This window comes from Lygodium microphyllum, chromosome 9, assembly GCF_053477565.2.
Source record: "Lygodium microphyllum isolate KBCC chromosome 9, Lygodium_microphyllum_v1.1.10, whole genome shotgun sequence".
Lineage (NCBI taxonomy): Eukaryota > Viridiplantae > Streptophyta > Polypodiopsida > Schizaeales > Lygodiaceae > Lygodium > Lygodium microphyllum.
Window position 1 is genome coordinate 80,174,609 of NC_141143.1, and position 13,596 is coordinate 80,188,204.

The window sequence follows — 13,596 nt, forward strand, 5'->3', positions numbered from 1 at the left end:
ACATATTCACGAAGGCATTGGGCGCAGAGAAGCTGCGCAAGTTCAGAGACCTGCTTGGTGTGCAGGAATTGGGATTGAGCTCGAGGGGGAGTGTTGAGATATCGAGCTCCACTCGTGATACGCCAGGGTGACCGTTGAGTACTTATGTCACCGACTTGTCAGTTGCAGACCCGGTTGGTTCACCGCCGATGAATAATAGCTACATGATAGCTATCCTTATCTACTCTAGTTCGTGGCTCAGTTAGTATGCCACCTTAGTTAGTTGAGTTTGGTTTGAGACCCATACATAGGGTTCTTCTATTTCTTTGTACTAGAGTTCTTTTGGCTTACACAACTAAGAAGAGGAAAACTGTTTTCAGCCTCCACCCTTGTGTGTCTTCCCCCATTGTGCAAGCAAGAAAGCTTCAAGCGAGACTCCTTCCTTCTCTCCCACAATCTTGACAAATGGCAGGATAGCAAGATAAATCCAATAGGCTTCCCTTTTCAGAGGAGGAACATAGAAGACATGAATTAGCCATGCAAATGAGGGAATTCAACCAATTAAAGTATTGCAGCATCCACAATCCCGAAGGACCGGTGTTGAAGAGGCAGTGGCCCAAATGGTGGAAGGATGCAACTTTACAAAGTACCTAGAGAAGTGGGACAAAACATAGACCACAACAAGTGTAGTGAATTCCTAAGGACCTTCGATGTCCACCGTCAAGCAAGGTGAGATTTCTAGAAGTGTGGTGGTTCCCCTTAGTCCGAAAATAATAGAAAAGACAGTGGGGCAAGGAGAGAAGCCAAAAAGAAGACCCAAGAGGGATGTGTATGGAATGCTAGGGATGGACGAGAAGGGTCTACACCAATGACAGCATCAACCTAGTAGATATCCCAAATTTCACCATTCGGTTGAAGGCTAAGATGATCCATACACTCTTTTCAAGCCAAAGATACAATGCTCTTATGAGTAGAATCAAGGTGCCCTTGCTGGAAAACCTTGTAGCCAATGCCCTAGACAAGGTGAATTGAAATGCCTATGTCCAAAAAACGATACAAGCCTTGGCAAGGGTGCTAGCCGTAGCACCAAGGGTGGCAAGAGAAGAGTCCCCAGCGACCACCGCAAAATCCAAAAGGAAGAAAAATGCCTCCAAGGCCTCAACCGTAGGCTTTGGAGGAGTACTAATAGCCATCATCCAGGAAGCACTACAAGAGATAGAGAGAGAGGTGGTAGACGAAACCCTAGAGTGATCACCAACTCAGCAAGCAACATCACCAGTCCATGAGGAGCACTACTCCACCACCCCAGCAAGCCCAACCATCTCAATCTCAGAAGGGGAACAAGAGAGAGAAGAAACCCATGAAGAGCAACATGATGATGCGACAAGAGTCATTAATGAAGAGGGGAATGACCAACCACCTCAACACCAAGAAGCCTCAAGTGAAAAGAAGAGTTAGTGAGTAGCAAGGGTCTTGGAGCACTCAAGCCAAAGGGGAAGAAGGAAGATTACCCTCAATATCCCCATACGAAAGGCCCACTCCACCATTGAGGAGAACATAGAGCTAAAAAGGGTAGAAGAGGAGTCAAAAAGACTAGAAGAAGAGCGTCAAAGAAGGCAAGAGGAGGAGGAAAGGCTGAGGAAACAAGAAGAAGAGGAGATTGCTCCTACCATTCGGAGATCTATGGAGCAACCCTCCCAATTTCCAAAATTAGCGATGATGATCCCAATGGGGGAGAATGTGTAGAATACAAGCACAACAGCAAAAAAAGCTAGACCAAGACCGATGGTGGAAGGCAAGGGAAAAACCCCAATGCACCCCATCCCACCAATCTTGGCTATATGAGGAAGAGATGGAGAGGAGAGTCTCAAGGAGCTATATGAGGAAGAGAGGGAAAATTGCATCTCCTTGGACAAAATGTGTGCCTTCAACTCCCACAAAAATAAGAACCTAGAACTAGAAATAAAGGAGCTAAATAGGCAAAAAGAATAGGCTACCAGGGAGTTGCAAGATGTACAAAACCAATGGGATGAGGAGAACAAGAGGAAACTAGTCGAGCTACACAACTAGCTACAATCAATTCTTCATGAGCAAGGCATACTTAAAGAGCAAGTGATGAGAAAAACCCATGAGCTCGAGCAAATGAACACACTGTGGCAAAAGCAAGAGCAAGTCATCGCCATGCTAACCTAGTACCAAAACCAAGGGTTAGAGAATATGAAGGGAAGAGCATAAGAATGGGCAGCCAAAAATAAAGATCGAGTCAGAAACTTGGCCTACAAGCTTGCCCATGCCGAGAGTGAGCGTCTCCTAGCAGAAAGCATAAGGAGATACTCGGGAGGGTAGAGGGCTATGAGGTAGAACCAAGGTGGCACCAAAACATCTGAGACTCCAGCTTGGAGGCCTGGATTGCCTTTTGCACCACACTACCTTATGAGTGCGATGATCCTATCTACATGCCCTACCCAAGAAGAATTGGAGTGGACTTCAAACCGATGATGCATGGTATATACAACTTCCCTCTAGTTTGTAATGCAAATGCCTCAATCCCTAAACAGAGCCTAACTTTTACTGAAAGGGACCTTTGCCCCTCTATAACAAGTTTCTTGAATGATTTCTCCTCATACCGCCCTGACTCTGCTTTCATCACCACTTGTAATTACCTCTGCCTACTACAAGTGTTATTAAAACAAAAGCCTACTATAGAGGAAGAGCGACTATCGCCCCTCTTTTTTGACCTCAACACTGGGATTGATAGCTATGCAATGGTGCACCTCATGATGAGAGCCACCCTCCTGCTAGCATTTTGTATGAGCCTCTTAGAGGACATGAGTGACAGTAGATTGACCAGGTGTAACCACCCGTTTATATCATCTACTCCACTCAATATCAGAACCAGCTTATAGGGGTACCTAAAAAGTAGGGCATTCCTCAGCAAAGCCCTTAAGCCACCACACAATTTGGCCCTTGCTCCACAATGAGATGCTTCTTACCATGCTCCCTCATTTAACTTGTTCATTTTATTAAAAATTAGAAAAACAAGGAGAGCAAAAAGAAAAATAAAGAAAAATAACAAAAAATGCAAAAGAAAAGAAAAGATTAAAAAAAGTATAAGGATAAGACGAAAGAAAGTAGAAACCTCAGAAGTCGAGAAGGAAAGCAGCCGTCTGTACACTGGAAGCATCACAAACACTGCACCTAGGGACCACCCTAGCCCTCTCCCCACTTCACATACTTAGGGCACCTGAAGGGCAAGACACACCTAAGGAGTTCTTGCTAGACCTGCCTCCCTAAGTCGCACCCACAACACCTCCATTGATACACGAACTAAATCCTCAAGTGTGGGACAACACCTTGGGCTTGTACCTAATGTTTGACCCAATTCCCACTTCCACTGGCACAAACACCATGTACAACACAATGAGGTAGGTACACCCCCAGGTAGTGCACCCTCTTTTCTTTTTTAGGAGAAGCCAACAACCCACACCTAACTATCAACTTTGGAGGCCCCCATCATCCACACAATATACCTTCGGTATCCACAACCTCAACCATTTCGACATGCTTCTCTCCCATGTCAAATCCCCACAAGAGCCTCATCATCAACCACATGAAAACCCTTCAATCACTGAGCCCTCACCAACAAAGACCCACAAGTGCCATGGAACTGGCACTTGACTAAGAGGGGTAATGTTAATCCCAATGCAAGACAAAAAAAAGCAAAAGAAATCCAAGAAATTTCAATGTTTACCCTTAAATGAACAAGGTGAAAATTTCAGAAAATCTAAAGCAAAAGACAAGCCTAAGGCAAAAGTGAAATGGAAGACGAAGGCACGCCAAAGAAGAATCTGGAAACACAAGAAGTGCAAAATAGTCCCAAATCAAAGAGAAAGGCGCACAGAAAAAGCACAAGTCAATACTTTTGTAAAAGAGTGCAAGGTGCACCATGATTTATTTTAAGAGTGTCGGGCTCTCACCCTTTGCACGGGCTCTCACCCGTGCAAATTATAAAGGTAGATGGGCAGTGGGAAGGAAGCTAGGAAGATAGGAGGACAATAGGAAAAAGGGCCTAGGCCACAGCCAGCCATGTAAAAAAGGGGATAAGGGGATGACCGCCCAAAAGGGATTTAGGGTTTTGTATATAAAGTTGAAAAGTGAATGACAAGCTCATTCTTGTGTGTGGCCAAAGTAGTTCTCTTCTTCTTCTTCTTCTTCTTCTTCTTCTTCTTCTTCTTCTTGCTTGCTTGCTTGAGCTTGTGCTTGTAAAAGAGGGAGTGTGAGAGTGTGAGGGAGTGAGCATGTGAGGGTGAGGGACTGTGGTGGACAAGCTCTCCATCTTCTCCTCTCTTCTTCTCTTCTATTCTCTTCTCTTGCTCGCGGCAATGGAGCTTGGAGCGTGGAGCTTGAGGATGGAGCTCCTTGAAGCTTGCACTTGGATCGTGGAGCTACCGGAGTGCTCGAGAGAGAGGAGGCTACTCGTTCGGGCATGGAGGTAAGCTCATTACACTTGTAGAGATGGATAGCGCGTCAATTATGTGAGAGAGAGCCATTAGTACTCAGCTTGGAACACTTGAATAATAAGTGGTCCATGGGTCTCAGCAGTTGATCGCCTCTACATTCAGAAATGCAAACCAACAAAGGAAACAAGAGAAGAAAATGTAAAAGGCAAAAAAGGAAATCTCAAAGAAGGCAAAGGGAAAAGGCAAAATTTAAAATGCAAAGGCACCCCCAAATTTTGTAAAAGAGCGTCAAGCTCCCTCCTGTGCAAATTGTAAAGAGTAGACATGCATAAGTGAATGGATAATGTAAATAGAAGGGAATAGGAAAAGATGACCTTGGCAAGATGTCCAATCGTGCAAAAAGGGGATGGATGCCCAAAGGGATAAGGGCATGTATAAAAACCAAAAAGTGAATGGAAAAGCTCATTCTTAGTGTGTGGCTAAAGTGGTACTTTTCTTCTCTTCTCCTTGCTTGTGCTTGTGCTTGTGGTTGAAAGAGGCAGTGTGAGAGTGTGAGGGAGTGAGTTTTTGAGGGTGAGGGACTATGGAGGAAAACTCTCCATCTTCCGCTCTCTTCTTCTCATCTCATCTCTTCTCTTATCTTACACATGTAGCTATGGAGGATGGAGCTTGAAGGTAGAGGATTGAGCTTACTTGAGCTTGCATCTCAAATCATGGAGCTACCGAAGCACTTGAGGGAAGAGGCTACTCAATTGGGCATTAAGGTAAGCTCACTACATTCGTAAGATTGAGAGCGCATATGGCTAAGTGAAAGATAGCCATTAGCGTTTAGCTTGAAATACTTGAGTAATAAGTGGTCTTGGTGGTCGAGCGAAAGCTCCCACATTTTGGTTCTGTTGTTGGGAAAAATGAATTCAAGTTTGAGTGCTTGTGTGCTTCAAATCAGGCAATGAAGTAGGAGTTCAACTTTGAAATGGCACTTGGTTTTAGGTAGGAAGCAAGGAATTTGGAGGCCATTCGATCTCTTTTGTGGATTAGTTTAGGTATAAGAAGCTTTCTATGCATTGGTAGAATAGGAGTTATGTGTTTTGCATTAGGGAGGCACTAAGGTTTGGAAAATAAGAAAAAAAGAGGAAAATGATAACTCTCTAGATAACCATGGAAAATAAGCCTATGTCCGAAAAGCAATATAGGCCTCGGCAAGGATGCTAGCCGCAACACCAAGGGTTGCAAGAGAAGAGTCCTCGGTGACCACCACAGAATCCAAAAGGAAGAAACATGCCTCCAAGGCCTCAGCCATAGGCTTTGGAGGAGTACTAACAACCACCATCCAAGAAGCACTATAGGAGGCAGAGAGAGAAGTGATAAAGGAAATCCCAAAGCAATCACCAACTCACCAAGAGCCATCACCAGTATGTGAGGAGCACCGCTCCCCCACCCCAGGAGCCACCACAGAATCCAAAAGAAAGAAACCTGCCTCCAAGGCCTCAACCATAGGCTTTGGAGGAGTACTAACATCCATCATCCAAGAAGCACTATAGGAGGCAGAGAGAGAAGTGATAGAGAAAATCCCAAAGCAATCACCAACTCACCAAGAGCCATCACCAATATGTGAGGAGCACCGCTCCCCCACCCCAGCGAGCCCTACCATCTCAATCTCAAGAGGGAAACAAGAGAGTGAAGAAACCTATGAAGAGCAACACGACAATGCAACAATAGTCATTAATGAAGAGAGGCATGACCAACCACCTCAACACCAAGAAGCCTCAAGTGAAAGGATAGTTACTGAGTAGCAAGGCTCAAAGAGCTTGAACCAAGGGGAAATATGAAAGGTTACCCTCAAGATCCCCATATGGAAGGCCCACTACACCATTGAGGAGAACATAGAGCTACAAAGGGTAGAATAGGAGTCTAAAAGACTAGAAGAAGGTGTCAACAGAGGCAAGAGGAGGAGGAGTAAAGGCTGAGGAAACAAGAAGAAGAGGAGATTGATCTTGCCATTCGGAGATCTATGGAGCAACCCTCCCAATCTTCGGAATTAGCAATGATGAGCCCAATGGGGAAGGATGTGTTGAGTACAAGGGTAGCAACAAAAAAAAGTGAACTGAGACCGGTGTTGGATGGCAAGGGAAAAACCCTTATGCACCCCATCCCACCAGTCTTGGCCACACCGACGATCACCCCAACACAGGGTGCTACAGAGGGAATAGTCAATGAAAGCAACCTCATGGCTTGGGTGTAGTACCTAGTCAGCAAGGTATAAGAGATTGCACCTGCACCCAGCAAAGGAGCCCCTTTTGCAAGAACCAAGAGATTAGCTGTTCATGCCAAGTCACACCAAGGCCCCAAGGTACCTCGCTTAGAAGTCTCAGCCACTTCAGTACCTTCATCAATGTGCCATAACAAAGGTCAAGATGAATTGGTGAAAGAATTTCAAAGCCAACTCCACAATGCAACTCAAGACAAAAAGGTCACCCTTGCTAAGCTCGAAAAAGAAAAAGTTGCATCACAAACTATAGGATGGAGCAAGCAAGAGTGATGACAATCATTAATAGGGAAATGATTTCATTAAAAGAGGCCCTGAAGGCAAGAGAGGGAGAGGAGAGTCTCAAGGAGCTATATGAGGAAGAGAGGGAAAATCGCATCTCCTTGGAAAAAATATGCGCCTTCAACTCTTGCAAAAATAAGCACCTAGAACTAGAAATAAAGGAGCTAAAGAGGCAAAAAGAATAGGCTATGAAGGAGCTGCAAGATGTAAAAAACCAATGGGACGAGGAGAACAAGAGGAAACTAGTCGAGCCACACAACTAGCTACAATTAGTTCTTCATGAGCAAGGCATACTTAAAGAGCAAGTGATGAGAAAAACCCATGAGCTCGAGCAAATGAACACATTGTGGCAAGAGCAAAAGCACGAGCAAGAGCAAGTCATTGCCACTCTGACCAAGTACCAAAACCAAGGGTTAGAGCAAATGAAGGAAAGAGCATAAGAATGGGTAGCCAAAAATAAAGATCGAGTCAAAAACTTGGCCTACCATGTCGAGAGTGAGCATCTTGTAGTAGAAAGCAAAGCTGCGGCTCTTAAGACAAGAATGCTAGAGCAATAATGTGTATTCTTACGAATAGTGTTGAATGTCACCCAGCCAAGAGGAGAAGAGACAATGGAGCAACTCAAGAGAAAATTAGAAGTGGCAAGGAGGGCTCTACAACATGGACTACATGATAGGGCACCCATGACTAGCACCAGTTTGGGACTAGAGGAGCAGCATGCTCACATACTCTCAACTAGCTTAACTGCATAAGAACTCACTTCGCTAGGACTCAGGGAGCCAGAATAGCCAACACAGCCCCATTGCAACAGGAGCCACTAGAGTTGATCTAGGAGGAAGGACCTGATTTTGAAGTGGATCGTCAAGAGGAGGAGCAAATGTAGGAATCAAACCCCCCTATGCCATCACAAGAGTAAATATAAGAGCAAGGGGAGGAAGCACTGCCACTCGAAAAAATGGTGGAGGCAAGGCATAAGCATAGGGAGCAAGTGAAGAATTGCCTGCATGAAGTTTCAAGCTAGGACACCGCAAGTTCCTCAAGTGGCCATCCCTCAAAGCGAAGAGTGCAATCCCATCAACTAGGGCCAGGAACTTGCGGTGTGAGAGGAATCTAAGAAACACAGCCCCTTTGAGTTCTCTTTCACCTTCCCTCACTCATTAGATAGAGTATTATCTCCTAGGGTGGTGGAGAATGTCATCAAGCTCTCAGCTAGTCTGGGAAGGAGATGGCTAGAGGACCCCCAAAGGAAGCACCCCACAAGGTGGCGAAAGGAACCTGCCAATTAGTGGGGAAAAAAGGGAGCGGAGGTACCTCGGAGGGTAGAGGGATATGAGACACAACCAAGGTGGCGCTGAAACATCTGGGACTCCAATGTGGAGGCCTGGATTGCCTTTTGCACCACACTACCTTATGAGCGGGATGATCCTATCTACATGCCCTACCCAAGAAGAATTGGAGTGGATTTCAACCCGAAGGTGCATGATAGACATGACTTCCCTCTGGTCTATAACGTAAATGCCTCAATCCCTAAAGAGAGCATGATTTTTATTGAATGGGACCTTTGCCCCTCTATAACAAGTTTCTTGAATGATTTCTCCTCATGCCTTGACCCTGCTTTCATCACGACTTGCAATTACCTCCGTCTCTACTGCGAGTATTATTAAAACAAAATCCTACTACAAAGGAAGAGCGTCTATCGCCCCTCTTTTTTGACCTCAATGCTAGGATTGATAGTTGTGCAATAGTGCGCCTAATGATGAAAGCCACCCTCCTGCCAACATTTTGTATGAACCTCTTAGAGGACATGAGTGGCAGTAGATGGACCATGTGTAACCACTCGTTTATATCATCTACTCCACTCAATGTCAGAACCAGCTTAAAGGGGTACCTAAAAAGTAGGGCATTCCTCAACAAAGCCCTCAAGCCACCACACAGTTTGGTGCTTGCTCCACAACGAGATGCTTCTTTTCATGCTCCCTCATTTAACTTGTTCATTCAAATAATAATAATAATAATAATAATAATAATAATAAACAAGGGGGGCAAGAAGAAAAAGAAAGAAAAAGAACAAAAAAAGGCAAAAGATAAGAAAAGATAAGAAAAAGTATGAGGACAAGAAGGAAGGAAGTAGAAACCTCAAAAGTCGACAAGGAAAGTAGGCATCTGTATACTGGAAGCATCACAAAGACTGCACCTTAGGGACCACCCTAGCCCTCTCCCCACTCCACATACTTAGGGCACCTAATGTAAAATATTACACGGTGCAGCGAACAGAATCTGAGAAAGAGATAGAGAGTACACAATAGATAAGAGGAGAATCGGTAAAATTCTTTAACTCCAAACAACTAATACAAAGATGGCTCTGTCCACCCGTGAGCTTCCACTAAATGAAGCTTAGATGGCGATCTAGACAGAAGATAGGTGAAGAGCTTAAGGCTAGCTGGAACAACAACTCTGACTGGGTGAAAGATGAGTGTGTGATGGCTGCGAAGGGGTTTAGCTTTTATAGCCCGCGAAGGTCGTTAGGTCAGCCTGCTGACCGACCTACCATATGAGCCTCCACTAGTCGGCCAGGGAATATTCCAGGGAATATTCCCTTTACCATCGGGCCGAGGGCGCTGCCCCCGGACCCCACAATAGGGGCCCCTTTTAACTCCCTTACCACGCAACTCAATGCAATGTGCCTCGAGTTGCTACCAGCTTAACCACTCCGTCTAACCCAAAGATTAGACCCACAACAGTCACCTTTTTGCCATCCGGTCACATAGACCTCATCTGATATACAAGTCAGGACTCAACCAATGTCCGGGCTCACATTTGGCTTCTCCTCATAATGGGGGCCTTACAACTTTGAGCACCATGGATCATTGGTAGCACCTAATGAGGGTGGGGCATTGATCATCTAACACCCCCCCTCAATGTCCACCCATAGGTGAACTATCTCCTCGGCCCAATGCCGAGTCTCTGAAGATGAACTTGAAGCAGATCCTTCGTAAGTGCTTTGGTGAAGATATCTGCTCCATTCTCCTCTGTTGGACAGTAGACCAATTCCACTATCCCATCCTCCATCAAATCACGCACATAGCGATACTGGATCTCTATATGTTTGGTGCGTGCATGAAACACTGGATTTTTGGTAATGGCGATGCAACTCTGATTGTCACATCTTAGCACAGTTGGTTCTTCATCCTGCACTCCCATATGCCATAGAATCCTTCTCAACCATACGGCCTCACATGCAGCAAAACAAGCTGCCTTGTACTCTGCTTCGGTAGAAGACAATGCCACTGTTGGTTGCTTCTTACTAATCCAAGAGAAAATTCCTGAACCCAAAGAGAAACAATAACCAGAAACTGACTTCATGGAATCAATGTCTCCTACCCAATCTGAGTCATAGTTCCCCACAAGAGAAGTTCTGAAACTGTATGTGATACCATAGTCAAGAGTTTTCTTCAAGTATCTGAGCACCCGCATCCCAGCCTTCCAATGACTCTCATGAGGTTTGTTTGAGAACCTGCTCAAAACACCAACAGCAAAACTGATATCTGGTCTGGTGTTACACAAGTAGATCAGACTGCCGACCAACCTCCTATACCTCCCAATGTCTGCTAATGCTGATGTATCCTCGACGGATAACTTTGCATTCACCTCCATAGGTGTAGCTATCTCCTTGCACTCGGTCATGCCAAATGCCTTCAAGATCTCCCATGCATACTTCTTCTGAGAGATGAAGATCTTTCCTGGCTCTTGCCAGACTTCAATCCCCAAACAATAGTGCAGCAAGCCCAAGTCTGTCATTTCAAACTCAGAACTCAAAGCCTTTCGAGTTTGGTTGATCATATCTTCATAGTCACCTGTAATAAGAAGGTCGTCCACATATAGGACAATCACTACAGACTTTTTACCATCCCTATAAACATACAAGTTAGCATCTGAGGCACATCTTTTGAAGTTTAGGTTTAAAAAGAACCTATCTATCCGCTGGTACCATGCTCTAGGGGCTTGTTTCAGCCCATACAATGCCTTCTTCAGTTTACACACTTTGTTCTCAGAATGGGGGGCCTCAAACCCTGGTGGCTGAGCCACGTACACCTCCTCCTTGAGGTCACCATTTAAGAACGCTGACTTAACATCCATTTGGTACACTGGCCACTTCTTGTGGGCAGCCACTGCAAGTACTGTGCGAATAGTGGTCATTCTGGCAGTTGGGGCAAATGACTCTTGAAAATCAAACCCTTCAACTTGTGAAAATCCTTGGGCAACCAGTCTAGCTTTGTACTTTTCTAAGGTACCATCTGCCTTGTACTTTACCTTCCAGATCCACTTGGTGCCAATAACCTTCCGCTTTGCTGGTCGATCCACTAGCTCCCAAGTGTCATTCTTCATTATGCTGTCATACTCTGCCTGCATAGCATCCTTCCATGATGGATCTGCAAGTGCTTCTTCTAAGTCAGTTGGCTCCTTTACTTCTCTCATAATCTCAACCATCAAGGCCATATTGACTATGTGAGCAAAAGCCCTCCTTTGCTCCTCTATTCTCTGAGACCTCCTTGGTCTGTCTGCCTTCTCCTCAACAGATGCAGGCATAGGATTATTGTGGTCATAGAGCTACTTCACCCAGCGCGGCAATGGCTTTTCTGGTGGGGTGATGTCAGGTTGGTGAAATTTTTTCTCATCATCTGAAGATGATGCTTCCTCCTCCTTAAGGATAGGGATAGCTCTCGGGACAGGTTCATAGTGGACTACTTCTTCGCTTGATGATAAAGTGGAAGAACTTGCCTTCTCCTCCTCCACTATATGCGGCTCCTCCTTGAACACCACATCACGGCTCGGGATGATCTTCTTTGCCTCTTGGTCATATAACTTGTAAGCCTTCTGCTCATCACTATAACCCAAGAAGATACATTTTCTGCTTTTTGGTTGTAACTTGTTTCTCTTCTCATCTGGAACATGTGCATAACATTCACATCCAAAAATTCTGAAATGTGAAACAGATGGTTTCTTACCAGTGTAAGCCTCATGAGGTGTTTTTCCCTTGAGAGCCTTTGTGTAGCTCCGATTTAGAATGTAGACTACAGTATTAACAGCTTCAGCCCAAAAATGGTTAGGCAATCCCTTGCCCTTTAGCATGCATCTTGCCATCTCCACAATGGTACGATTCCTGCGTTCCACAACACCATTCTGCTGAGGTGTGTGAGGCGTCGTCAATTGACGCTTGATCCCTTTGCTCTTGTAAAAGCCTTCAAACTCCTTTGAGTTGAACTCACCACCACCATCTGTTCTAAATTTCTTCACACTTTTCCCTGTTTCATTCTCAACAAGTATTAGCCATTCTTTAAACTTACCAAAAGCTTGAGCCTTATCATGAAGGAAGTACACCCACATCTTCCTACTGTAGTCGTCGACAATCAACATAAAATAAGAAGATCCCCCCAAGGCCTGTGTAGGCATCTTACCACACAAGTCAGCATGCACCAACTCTAGAGGAGCCTGTGCTCTATTCTTGCTTTCTTGTGGAAATGCCCTTCTTTGTTGCTTGCCCATCATACAAGCTTCACATGGTTCCTTCAATTCAGTTATTGTAGGTAGGTGAGCAACCATACCTTGCTTTTGCATCTCCTTCAATACTGCAAATCCGATGTGTCCAAACCTTTCATGCCAAAGCTTACTTGTGCCCACTCCAGCGGTGGCTGTAAGAGCACTTAGCTCATACAAGTTGTTCCTTCTTTCTCCTTTGCCAACAATTGTGCCAGCACTATCAATAATTTCTGCACCTGTCTTCTTGAACCTCACTTCATGACCAAGATCAGTTATGGCAGCAACTGATAAGAGATTTCTCCTGATTTCTGGAACATACAACACATTTGAAAGCTTTTTGACTTCACCATTTGCAGCAACAAAAGAAATAGTACCTGTGCCCGCAGCAGGGCATTTAGCATCATTTCCAACCGTCACAGTGATGGATTCTTGTAGAGGCTGCATAGAACTGTATAGACCTTTCTTGTTAGTCATGTGACGGGAGGCCCCACTATCCAACACCCAAGAGTCAGTGGTAGATTCTTCTTGCGCCGAGGAGCACACTTCCTCAATGGTCGCCATGAATAATTCCAACTCTGCTTCAGCCGTATTGGCTATCTCTTTCCCTTTACTTTTAAGGGTACCATTCTTTTCATCTGCCTTCTTGACACGACAATCTGCAATTGCATGCCCTTTCTTCTTACAGTAGAAGCACTCTCCTTGAAACTTCTTCTTGGCGCCCTTCTTCTTTTTGTCACCATCATTTTTGGTGGAGGAAACACCTTTGCCTTTTGCATTGGCAGAGAATGCAGCATCTCCATTGTTGCTTCCTTCTCGGGCTTTCAGCCTCAACTCCTCCTCCATTAATAATGCACAAAACTCCTCAAAAGTCAAAGCTTGAGGTCTCACCTGAGTATTAAGGGCAGTTACTAGTCCATCAAACTTTTGTGGACAAATCTGAAGACACCTTCGAGCTAGCTCTTCGCTAGTCTTTTGTATCCCAGCGCCAGCCATCTGGTCGCGCTGATTCTTAATCTGAGTGATGAATGCTTCAACCGTCTCTCCTTCAGCAAACTTCTCCGCTGCTAGTTG